This window comes from Pituophis catenifer, unplaced genomic scaffold (assembly GCF_029215685.1).
Source record: "Pituophis catenifer annectens isolate HBS135680 unplaced genomic scaffold, rPitCat1.0.hap2 SCAF_13, whole genome shotgun sequence".
Taxonomy (NCBI): domain Eukaryota; kingdom Metazoa; phylum Chordata; class Lepidosauria; order Squamata; family Colubridae; genus Pituophis; species Pituophis catenifer.
This window is the reverse complement of record NW_027256893.1, coordinates 7,207,097-7,219,870: the sequence shown is the minus strand read 5'-3', so window position 1 is coordinate 7,219,870 and position 12,774 is coordinate 7,207,097.

Sequence of the window (12,774 nt, the reverse complement as noted above, 5' to 3'; positions counted from 1 at the left end):
ATGGAAGTCCAGTTGCCTCTTGAAAAGAAAAAAAAAAAAAGCACCTTAGGGATAACCATGACTTGGATGACTAAGAATCTGCGCAGATGTCTTCATAAAATCTTGCTTGTGAGAAAAATAAGAAGTGTCAGGAAAAGTTAAATCTCTGTAGCACTTGAAAAAAAAAAAGTTAGACCGTACATTTGAGAGAAGGGAAGGGATGGCTTGAGGTGATCCCAACATATTCCCCCCCCCTTTTTTTAAAAAACCTTCCTTGCCTATTGTTTCTGCCATACAGTAGTGGCCAAAATTGTGGAAACCTTTTGGGAAAAGTGTATTTTTGAGGTTTGATGGCTAATAACACCACTTTTTTGGGGGGAGTTTCAAGATAATCCTATTCTACTGCTGGAACCTTCTTAACCCAATGGAAAATCTATGGAGCCGACTAAAGAAACTTGTTAGTCAGAAGCGACCCAGCAATAAAACCCAGTTAATAGAAGCCATCATTCAATCTTGGTTTCACATTAGAACAGCTGCAGAACTCAAAGACTTGGTTCATTCCATGGGAAGACGTTGTAAGGCCGTCATTCATGCTAAAGTTTACCCAACTAAGTATTAACTGACAGGTTGATAATTTTTGTATATCTCGTTTTTTCTACGTGTTTCACTTTTCTTCTTTATACTGTAACTGCTATTCTAATAGCAAATCCTTCATAAAAGTTATTGCATTACATTCTTGATTAAATTATCTTTCCATTGATATATAATTTTATGGTACTACTCCCCCCTCCCAAAAAAAGTGGTGCTATTAGCTAGTTTAGAAAATACACTTTTCCCAAAAGGTTCCACAATTTTGACTACTACTATATATGACAATCACATGTGGGCTCATGAAGCTGCTGGTGTCATTCAAAGAAGAAGGAGATACAAGAACACAGCCATCCTATCAGTTGTTTCCTTACTCTAACTCTTATCCCATTATTCATATGTGACTTTGTATTTGTGTGTGTGTCCCAGTTCCCCTGATTTGAGACTCTTATTCATGTTTGATTTGGCTCTCCTCTTGAATATTAGCAAACCTACCCCCTACCCAGCCTGCAGAAAATGAGAGACTAATATGATGTTTGCTTGTCACCCGGATCAGGAACCAAATAAACTAGAATGAGGTCTGCCAGACCCCCAGAAACAGGAAACAAGCAACTCCGAGAACAGGAGACAAAATTTATGAAGTCATCCATGTAGGTCAATGTTGCTTCTACATAGGCGAAGCAAAGTTTACTAGCTCTTAGGCCCAAGTTGATGCTAACATTTTGGCTTTCCTGATCATTGCTGCTTGTTTTATTTTCTATCTTGCTGGTATTTTACTGCTCCTTCTTTTTTTTAAAGTATAAATTACAATGCGTGTCGTCTACCACCTCTATGTAGAATTTCTGCCACTGGTATTAATACTAACAGAAGATGCAGTATTTTGATAGCTTCCTTAACAGTGTACAAGACTTTTATATGCATTCTCTGAGTAGCTGAATATACTGTATGGTAGACAGTATCTTGCCAAACAGTGCTACATTAGTTACAGTTAAAAGGCTAAGCAGGAAGAAAACAAAACCTACCATCATCTATAAATCTCCATTTGGTTGCATTTGCGCATCTTAAAATTACAAGAGTATTTTTTTTTCCTTCCCCCACCCTCAAGTTTAGATGAACTGAAACTCTTTTTACATTCGGAGGGGGTATTGGTTTTGAGGTTTATAAGTCATGGATTCTGTATTTCCCCTTTTTAATTGTACAAAACTAGCTAGTTGTAAAAAAGAAACAAAAACCACAAGATGTTGATTACTTTTGGATTAGCCATAACTAATGTCGTTTGTTATCACTGAATAGTCTTGTGGGTCAGACTTTTGGAAAAAATACAGACCTCTGGCCTTTTTAGTGTACTGACATCGTGCCTTCTGATGCCTTGTTATCCTATGGGGAAAAAAAGAGTCCGAATCCTATTAGAAGGCAAACGGAAGAATAATATACTTTTCACTTCGAAGAACGGGGTTTGATGAAGGAAGAGGACCAAAATAATTACTAACAATAACCCCGGGGATCAGATCTGTTCCCTGAATGGCAAGTCTGCCTTCTGTTCAGACAACTGTGGCATGATGCACGCAGCGTACCCTCCGTGGGGACCAGTTTTAATTTCTGCCAGGCGAAAGAGAGCCAAGTTGGAAAGAAGTGTGGGCACCTGATTTTGGAGCGTTATCCTGCATAAATCCAGCAGTAGCCAACTCCATTCTATGGGGAAAAGACACGCAGAAGAAGCTGTTTCAAAATATCCCTGAAAAAGACTTGTGTTTCTCTTCGTTGGTCAGTCACTATCTGGAGCTGATGAGACTATGGTGAACAAAGAATGCTTTTTTAATAAAAAAAAATAAAAAAAAATCAACCACTCATCTCCGGAATGTGGACAATTCAACCTGAATGTTTGATTGGTCCAATACATGGAGACGATTGTCCTGATGGGGGCCAATAGGTTGGCTTTGCCCTACAGTAGAACTGCTGCTTGGAGGACAATGGATCATCTGTAGCCCATTGCATTGTGCTGGGCATGGCCAACTTAGAGGAATCGCAACACGTTTTGCTCCATGTATAAGCAATCAACTCATACACAAAGTGTTCTTTATTGAAGGAGACCCATTTGTACGAAGTGGAGTTTCGGTCTTCAAGATTCATGAAGGAAGGACCTGATACTTCCCCAGTTGCACTTGGCTTGACCTGTATCTGGTGAAGGCAAAGTCCCTTTTGTAAGCCTTTTAGTTACAAGCGGTTGTAAGGTTGACTTCCTCATTCCATGGGGAGGCTGGGGGTAAGCAGCAAAGAAACCCATCTCACCTTGGTATGCAGATTTTTGAGCAACTGAAGAAGGCTGTAATTTTATTATTATTGTTTCTGTATTTTGTACTGGGAATTGGTTATGAAGGACAGAATAGATTGGTGTTTGGTACACGGCCCTCCTCTCCCAATTGTTGCTTGTGATCTTTCTCACAAGAAAGGCATGAAACCCAGGAAAATGAAAATGTTGAAATTTGAAAGTTTCATTAAATCAATGCTTGCAGGTATAAGCCCCCCCTATTTATTTCTCATGGAAGCTGGAAATAAATCTGGCTCCAGCCCTGCAGCTCCCAATGAAAATGGCATTTTTGAACAAGCTCCATGAGATGTTTCTCAACTAAAATTCCAAGCAATTAAAAGCCATCATTTTCGACTCAAAGCCATTCTGAATGAATGAGAGCAACGGTGTGCCATGGCCTGCATCATGTAATATGTGAATCAAAGCCAGGGAAAGCTCTACAGCAGTGTTTCTCAACCTTAGTGGCTTGAAGAGGTCTGGACTTCAACTTCCAGAATTCCTCTTGTTGAAATCCAGACATCTTCAAGTAACCAAGGTTGAGAAGCTCAACAGCTATTGGAGATCGTGTAGGATGGTGGAGTGTGTAACCTATAAGCACAGCCATGCTCTTCTCTTAAAAATATACATATACTCTATAAGTAGCCCTGCTAGCAATTTCTGTTAAGGCAAAGTGCTAGTTAATGTTGCCATCTAATGTCACAGAGGCAAAGTTTCCAGCTCGGTTTTGTGTGTGGTCCTCAGGAGAAATATCTGGGGGAAATTAAGGAATTAGCAGGTTATGAAAGGGTAGAGCAGGTATCCCAACTTGAATGACTGGAAAAGAGGCTACCCATCAAAGTAAGCTGTAGAGTTTGTATCACTCAAGTTTGACATCTTCATCCCTTGTCTATTTCATTATTATTGGAGTCTACTGGTGAAGGCTCATTCCCCAAAATTAAGATGTCCAGAGATCCAGGTGAGACTTGTGTATATAAGGTGTGCGACGATCCTTTTGAGGTGAAGAATGTCAAAGGTAGGAAAGGAAAATTATCCTGTCTTTCCCATGATAAAAAAAGGCAGGATTTCCAAGAGAACGTAAAGGTTTGAGGGAGTCACGGGGTTTGACACACACTTTCTTTCTCTTTTTGTCACCTCATGGGCTACTAAACGAAAACAACAACAGAGGTGCTTCTTTGAAAGGCAACTGGATTGTGTTTTTTCCCCTTGAGGAAGAATCAGTCGACGTTTTGCTTCTCAACCAAGAAGCTTCATCAGTCGTGACTGATTTGCAGTCACAACTGATGAAGCTTCTTGGATGAGAAGTAAAATAACTTCTTCTTCTCCCTCAAAGAATAATGATGGCCAGTTGCCTTTTGAAGAAGCACCTTTGAGACAATTATGACCCGGACGACTGAGAATCTCCCTAGATGTTTATAACCTGTTCAAGTTTTCAACAAGATCCTCTGTGACCCTCAGGCTGCGATCCTTAGGTATTTGTGTAGAAATAATTCTAAAGTAATTCACTAGGGCGTACTCCTGAATTTCCTAGACTTGTATAGGATTGCACTGTTGGGTAGCTGAATGGATGGACTGTACACAGGGGCAGGTTTCAAAACCTGTCACTACAGGTTTGCTTGTGGGTGTGCGCGCGCTGGCATGTGCAGAAGCGTCCAGGCAGGTGGGTGAAGCCTCCTGCTGCCGCTACCAGTTTGCATGATTTGGGGCGAACTGGTAGTAACCCACCACTGGCTGTACAGTATAGCGTATTAGCCTTCACATTACTGCATGTCTCCCAAAGGAACCCATAGTCAACTTTCTGCCTTAAGTTACTAACTTTCTGGGACCCCTAAATTCACTTCCCATTATATCCATGTCCTAAAGCCAAGCTTTACCCTACAACAGTGATGGCTAACCTTTTTGCTGTCATGTGCGCGGGGAGGTCGCCCATGTGCGTGCCCACACCCATAATTCAATACGCCCCCCATGCCCCCCCCCACTTTTAGCACGTGATGGCATAGTGGGCCCGGTAGGCCCGTTTTTCACCCTCCCCGGGCTCCAGGGGCTTTCTAGAAGCATGGGAGGGCAAAAATGGCCTTCCCCACCCACTCCTCCGGAGGCCCTCTAGAGGCCTGAAACAGCCCATTTCCCAACTTCCGGTGGGACCAGAAGGCCCAAAAATCAGCTGGCCGGCGCACACATGCGCGCTGGAGCTGAGCTACGGCAACGCTCGCGTGCCCACTGATATGGCTCTGTGTGCCACCTGTGGCACCTGTGCCATAGGTTCGCCATCATGGCCCTACAACATCCATGCCAGGGAGATCCAGTTCTTTTCCCAATTGTATTTTGCCCTGATTGATGCACACCGAAGACAAAACTCTGTGTCAACTGAAGAGGTTGTGGCGATGACGTCCCTTCAGTGTGGACACTGAAGAACGGACAGTTGGACAGGATCCCAGGAAGGCAGGATGTTTGAAAACTAACAAATGAATCAATGAGTTCATTTCAAGGTACTTAAAACTTATTGGTATTTCTTCCCGTGAAGGGTTTTTTTCTAATTATTTCTCTCTTCTATTCAGGATTGAGGAATTGTTTTTTGTTCTTTTTTTAAATGAAACAAGTCTATGTTCCTTGTATTTGGCTTTCTTTTTCAAACCTTTTTTTTTTTTAGAATAATCCCTAAATCTATTCCATGCTGCAAGGTCTAGCAGGCTAAAATGTCCTGACCTCGCTCATCATCTGCTTCTCAATAGGTTGACTCAGCCTTCCATCCTTTCTAAGGTAGGTAAAATGAGGACCCAGTTTGTGGGGGCAATAAGCTGACTTTGTATAAATATACAAAAGTATGAAGGCTATTGCTTAACTCATTGTAAGCCGCCCTGAGTCTCCGGAGAAGGACGGCATATAAATCAAATTAAAAAAAAAATAGACTTGTGTTACCTGAAGGGCTGCCCGTCACAATACCATAACAAAGTTGAAGGAATCTGAGCTCCTTTCTCACAAAGTGCCATTGGCCCCAAAATGTCTCCTTGCTTAAACACGTGGGAATTGTGGCAAATGAGAGAACACTCCAATGCCTTTTGATTTCACCGGACTCCTGCTGGGTCTTACCTTGGGAGATTTTTGAAAGGCAGTTTTAAGTGGTTGACTTAAAAGAGTGAGTAACAAGTTGGAAAGATGTCACGTATGGAGACCTCTTTTGAAGGTCGGTGTGCATCTCAATTTCCTTTCACATGGAACAGCCAGGCCTTAAATTAAGCCAGGTTGTGGGCGCTCCAAAAAGACAAATTCCTTGTGTGTCCAATCACACTTGGCCAATAAAAAAATTCCATTCTATTCTATTCTCTAAAACTGGAGGTTTTTAAGAAGAGATTGGATAACCATTTGTCTGAAATGGTATAGGGGTCTGCAACCTTAAACATTCAAAGAGCCATTTGGACCCATTTCCCACAGAAAAGAAAACACCAGGAGCCACAAAACCCTTCCTGTGCCTATTTCTTGAGCGGCCACAAAACTAGCATATGTAGTTGAATTAAACGTTCTGTTTTCTTCTGAAACTTTTTTTTTCTTGGATTGATCCATGGTTGGCCTACCAGGGGTTGAAAAGCTCAATAAATTGCCTGCCGGCAGGTGTCACACATTAGCTGTTGTGACACATATTTTGAGCAACAGGGAGCCGCAGCAGAGGGGTGATAGAGCCACATGCGGCTCCAGAGCCACAGGTTGCTGATCCCTGGTATAAGGTTTTCTGCCTGAGCAGGGACTTAGACTAAAAGACCTCCAAAGTCCCTTATTCTAAGAAGAAACGTCAAACAATATCCCGTCATTTTATCTGTTCTTCTCTTCTTCCCTCAAAAAAAAAATATCTCTGAATAAAACTGCATTGCATGTCCAGCAAACAGGGCAACAATTGCAGGATGGGATGGTAGGAAAACACACAGCAGAATGACATTGTGGTAGGATTATGTAAGAGTGCCGTGCTCAAAAAGTGTGACGAGAAAGAGAGAGACAGAAGAGTATCACTGTGTTTATGGCAATGTCCAAAATCTACCCTAAATTTGATCTGTCCCCGTCCCCACACACACACACACAGCCAGTTGAGGGTTAAGGAAACACTTTGGAATGCACCCAGTTCTTATCTCCAACTTGGCAGCGATAGACACACCGTCTGCCAAGTTACTTTATTTTCACAAATAGACAGATAAGATACGAACGTTCAAGAAAGTCCAAACAGAAATAATATTCCTCCCAGCAGTTCCGGACGAGGCTTTAGTGACTCCAAGGTTTTGCTTTGTTCGTCACAAAAGATCCTTGACCACCACTCTCTATTATATAGTCTCTGGGGTGTGGTCTCTGGGGTGTGGTCCAGTGACTCAGTTCTAATCCCTAGCACGCCTCCCAAGCTGCTGCAAACGTTTATCACGCCTTCGGAGGCGTGCGTCCAGGAATGATGTGTCATTATCACTTTGACTCGAATCAGCTGTCTCCTCTCCCTCGGCCGGCACTTGAGACAATGCCAGAGGGGAGGGGCCTGGAGAGGGAGGCCTGGCTGACTCCTCTTCCTCATGCTCGGAGCTTTCTTCCTCCGATGGGACAGGCTCAGAGGGCGGGGCCACAACAAAATTACAGGACCAAGGACCAAAGGACAATTGATTTGGTTCACGTGTTAACGAGCAGAGTTAACAAGGATTAAGCAAGGATTTACCAGACTGAAAATGTACATCTGTTATGGAAGAAAGGATATAAGAGACATCCCTTTGGGTCAGCCAGAGCCAGTTTATTGTGCAATAGGTTCAGAGAGGTATGCGTACCTAAAAATCTGAACAATTTATGATTCTGAGACCACAGTTTTATACATTTTCAAACAAAGGATTCTGTTAACTCAGCAGTTTATATGGTCCTATACATTTGTTATATTTAATTGATATTTCCTAATTACTAAAGTTTTACATTATCCTTGCCAAACAATCATAATTCTTCTGTAAATTACTGGAGCGTAGATTCAAATTATCTTCTGTTGATAAACGACTTCTAGCTCATGTGGATCCCCTTGACCTTACCAACCTTTAAGCTGTATGTCATTAGAATGTTCCTATCTTCTGACAACTTAGAGGCCTCCTAAAGGTATCAAAAGGATTTTGGCTGACTTTGTACTTTTTCCAACCGGATGCATTTCCTGTTTTTAGAATAGAGTGAATAGAAAGTTATCCGGTGGTCATCTATCAGATCCCGCTTCATCTACATTACATCTAGGTTGCAAACTCTGGGGAGGCCCTAGATATTAAGCGTCATCTGGATTTTCCAGTCCGGACCGTGTAACCTTATGAAAACGAAAACAAAAATGTTATCCCTCCACCTTGCACATACCTTAACAGTACATTGGCAGTGTTCATTTGAGCCAGTCTTGGATTTGATTTACACTGGGAGGCAGTGATTTCAAAACTTGATTTATAAATTTGGATCACGGTCATGCATTGCAATTCTCTTTGCAGTCAGTTCTTAAATCACAGCTTGTTTTTCAGATGTAAAACGGAACATTTGTTAACGGAACAACTCACTGAAGGGGAGGGTGGTGCATTTTTCCTCGTCCCCTTAAGCTAAATTTATCTATGTTTTGGAGCTGTAAACATTCCCAACTAAAAGCCATCCATATGGTTACAGAAAAGTGCACTTAATTCTTGCTGCCTATTTCATGCCACGTTTATTAAAATCCTAATTGGACTTTTTTTTAAAAAAACCCATAAATTTCTAGTAGTTTTCCTATTGCTCCACAATAGCAAAACTACTAGATTTCTTTGGTAGGTCTCTACAATTTTTCCCCTCGATTTTTAGCTGATTTGTAGAAAGAAAATTCTCCTGGTATCTCCCCCCCAAAAGACCTTTAGTACATATCTTACAAAACGGTTAATGGCAAGTAGTAAAATTTGAAGACTTTGTAGACTGTTGTAGGGTGACAAATTTCCCAGGAGAGCTACTGTACATTCTAGATCTGTGTTTGTATATATCCAGCAGGCTTAAAAGGTGTATTCAGTATAAATTTATTCCTCATTGGCAGGTTTTGTCTGTATGTCAATTCTCCAAATTTCTAACTCAACCCAGCCATGCCAGGAAGGATTACAATGGGCCAACATAACTGGGGGACACCAAGTCAGAGTGGGGTGCTTTGAAGCATATGAGAGGGAATAAGAAAGAGAGGCTATGGCACAACCTTACTCTCGTTGGCACAGAGGCAAACTATGGTTTATCAGACTGAGATTATCATAGCCAAATTGCGCTGGTATTGTCTAACCCAAATCTTTCTCTCAACGGAAGATCCTTCATAGCAAGTGATTTCTGCAGCTCATCTGAAGGTTACGAAGTCTGAAAAAGCTGTTTTAGAAGGAATCTCAGAAATTATACAATCTTTTAATTGGTATTCTGGGTTTAGAGAGGTCAATACTAAGTGAAAAATCATGTTTTTTGCAGATGTTGGCCGGTGCTTTGTGTTCCAATAAGACTTTTTTTCAGTGCAAAGTTTTAGATCACTTTGCAGGATTTAGATGAGCCTGGCCAATGAAAATAGAGGTAGCATTCTTCTCAGCCAACACTCAACTAAGATTTCCCCCAAACCCCTTCCCCATTATCAACCAATCCCAAAGATTTCAGATTCCACCAACGAAGGCAAATTCAAATTTCAAAGTGCATGCAAAGCATGAATACTACAACGTGATCCCAACTTCTGAACTGTCGTGCTGAGGAAATTTCTCTGAAAATTAAAAGTCAACCCATCTGCAAAAAAAATGTGACCTTTACCTTGATACTGATCTTTCTAAGTCCAGAGGACTCCAACTAAAAGTATATCCAATATATTAAAAAAAAAAAAACCCTGAACGATTATTATCTCAAGAAATCCTCAGGAGATTATCTAGATTAGCAGTGACCAGCCACCATCCCTCCATATCTCATCCTACTTTGAGGTAGACCAAATGCCAGCGCAAGCCAGTTTGGAGAGGGTGACTATTTCATGCCTGTATGTAAGTTACCCAAATCATCTGATTATCCATTGTTGGGGGAGGTAGGGGGGAAGAGTCTAATGAGATGAAACTTTATTCTGAGAAAGGAAGGCAGAGTTTAGAGTTTATCTTTGTTAGATAATTCCACCACTTTTAGAAGATGCTCTCCTCAAGATCAACTCCTCCTTCTCTTTCTTCTCAGCTACCTTAGAGATATGCCGTTTTTATTTTTATTAGACAAGGCAACCTTCTATCCTCTTTATATTAGGAAACAGATGATCCATGGTCAAATTAACTCCGTCTCTATTGTGGCTTGAAACCAGTAGTGGGATTCACTTACCTTTGCTACTGGTAGAGCATCCATGATGACGTCTGGGCGAGTGGGCGGAGCCTCCCGCCACCACCGCTACCGATTCGCCCGAACAGGGTAGAAATGGTAGAAACCCACTACTGCTTGAAACCTATTCTTCAAGTAGGCCATGTTGATCTGGGTTATGCCTGGCATTCAGTCCAACAAAGATTACACATCTCAGTCCAGTTTAAAGTTCGAACATACAACTGGTTTCCATTGGAGGGAGGGAGATTATGTCGACTTCAAGCATGTAATATAAAATGCCCACATGAATTGTTCTCATTGATAACACAGCTAAAATAAAAACTGGTTATTACTGAAGAACTCATATTCCTCCATCCATAACCTGCACATATTTTAACTATAAATCTTTGTCTTTTAAACTATTGTATTGATAGGTTTAGAAAGCCTAAAAAAAAACCTTTTTTTTTTAATTTCAATGATTTTTTCTGTATTGTATCCTTCTGAAAAATTAATGTTTTTATATGGTAAGCACATACAAACCTTCTGGCATTTTGGTTATTATTAATATATTATATTATATTATTATTATATCTATATTAAAGAAAGCCAAATGAAAAAAAAAATGTTTCGTCCATTTGTGGGTATTGAAAGGAATGTAACTCGCAGTTCTTGCAATGACAGGAAAAACAAGAAATTTGGTCGTATTGTTTTATGACTTTTACAAAACATACAAATGAAAACTAGCATGAACTAATAATCAGAAAGAAAGATAAAGAAGAAAAAAATAGAGATGAGGAGAAAAATATTTTTGAAAAAGGAAAACAAAAATATATACAAACCATGACTTCTGATTTCTTCTTCCAAGGATGTGAGAAATACTGATATTCAACTCTTAATTTAACACTATAATATAGTGTCCATTTCCCCCCCCAAAAAAGAAATTTTCAAAAAAATTAAATTTTAAAAATTTAACAATCACCAAATCCATAATTTGATTTCTTTCCCCCATTTCCTGCAAAAAAAGAACAAGGCATTTGACAAACAGTACAGTAGTCCTTGACTTATGACCACAATTAATCCCCAATTTTCTGTTGCTAAGTGAGACAGTTACCGTAGCTATTTAAAAACAAAAAACAAAACAAAACTCAAATTTATAATACATCAGCTTGAGAAGGCCATCCTAGATTTACAAGCAGGTATTTCAAGGAGAAATTTTTCGACAGTGAGAACATTTAATCAGTGGAATGGCTTGCCTCTGGAGGTTGGGGATGCTCCCTCGCTGGAGATTTTTGAGAAGAGATTGGACAATCATTTGACTGGAATGGTATAGGGCAGAGATGGCTAACCTTTTTGCCATCGCGTGCCAAAAGCAGGGGGAGTGCGGGGGGGTATAATTCAATAACCCATAATTCAATGCGCCCCAGCCCCGCGCAGGCCTGCATGCGCGACCCCCCCGCGCGACCCCCGTTTTTGGCACGCGATGTCACGGTGGGCCCAGTAGGCCTGTTTTTTGCTCTCCCCAGGCTCCAGAGGCTTTCTTGGAGCCTGGGGAGGGTGAAAACAGCCTTCCCCAGCCCCCCCCCGGAGGCCCTCTAGAGGCTGGAAATGGCCCGTTTCCTGACTTCCGGTGGGCCCGGAAGGCCAAAAAATTAGCTGGCTGGCACATGCATGTGCGCTGGAGCTAAGCTAGGGCAATGCTCGCGTACCCACAGATATGGCTCTGCGTGCCACCTGTGGCACGCGTGCCATAGGTTCGCCATCACGGGTATAGGGTCTCTTTCTTGAGTAGGGGGGTGGATTAGAAGACCGTCAAGATCCCTTCCAACCCCATTATCCTAGGTTCCATATCCGTGATGGCGAACTTATGGCACGCATGCCCGAAGTGGCATGCAGAGCCATGTCGCCTGACACGCGCGGCGTCACCCATTCCTCTTCTGGGTTTCTGGCGCAACAATCAGCCTTTGTGCTTGTGTCAGCGCTGGAAATCGGAAGAGCTGGTCTTCCATTTTCCGGCGTGAGCATGGGCGCTGGCCAGCTGATCGGTGTGTATCCATGTATGGCAGTAACCTGAAGACTTGCCGGCTGGCACGCATCGGACACTGGAAATACATTTTCCAGCACGCGCTCACCAGCTGATCAGCACATGTGCATGCGCAGCAGTAACCTGAAGACTTGCCGGCAGTAATCTGAAGAAACCGCAAGTACATTCTCTGGCACGGGCAACTCCTATTCCTGGTTTCGGCCCAGACGAGCGGACGCGAAGTGCTCCTTTTTCGGCACTTGTGCCATGCATGCGTGCAAGCGTGCTCTCTCTTTTGGCACTCAGTGCTCAAAAGATTTGCCATCACTGTTCTATATTCTCTCTCTCTTCCCCCCCCCTCAATTTATTTATATATTTTCCCTTTAGATACAATAAGTGCTTGGTGAATAGTCAATTTGCTTACCTAATAATACTTTTTAACATCCTATTTCTATCTTTTATCCAACCATTGATAAAACAACTCCCAAGTTTGAAAATACTCTGTGTCTTCTTTTTCTTTTATCCTCAGTATTAATCTGTCCATTTCTGCACAGTCTAATATTTTTTTTAATTATATCTTGTTCTGTAGGTATTT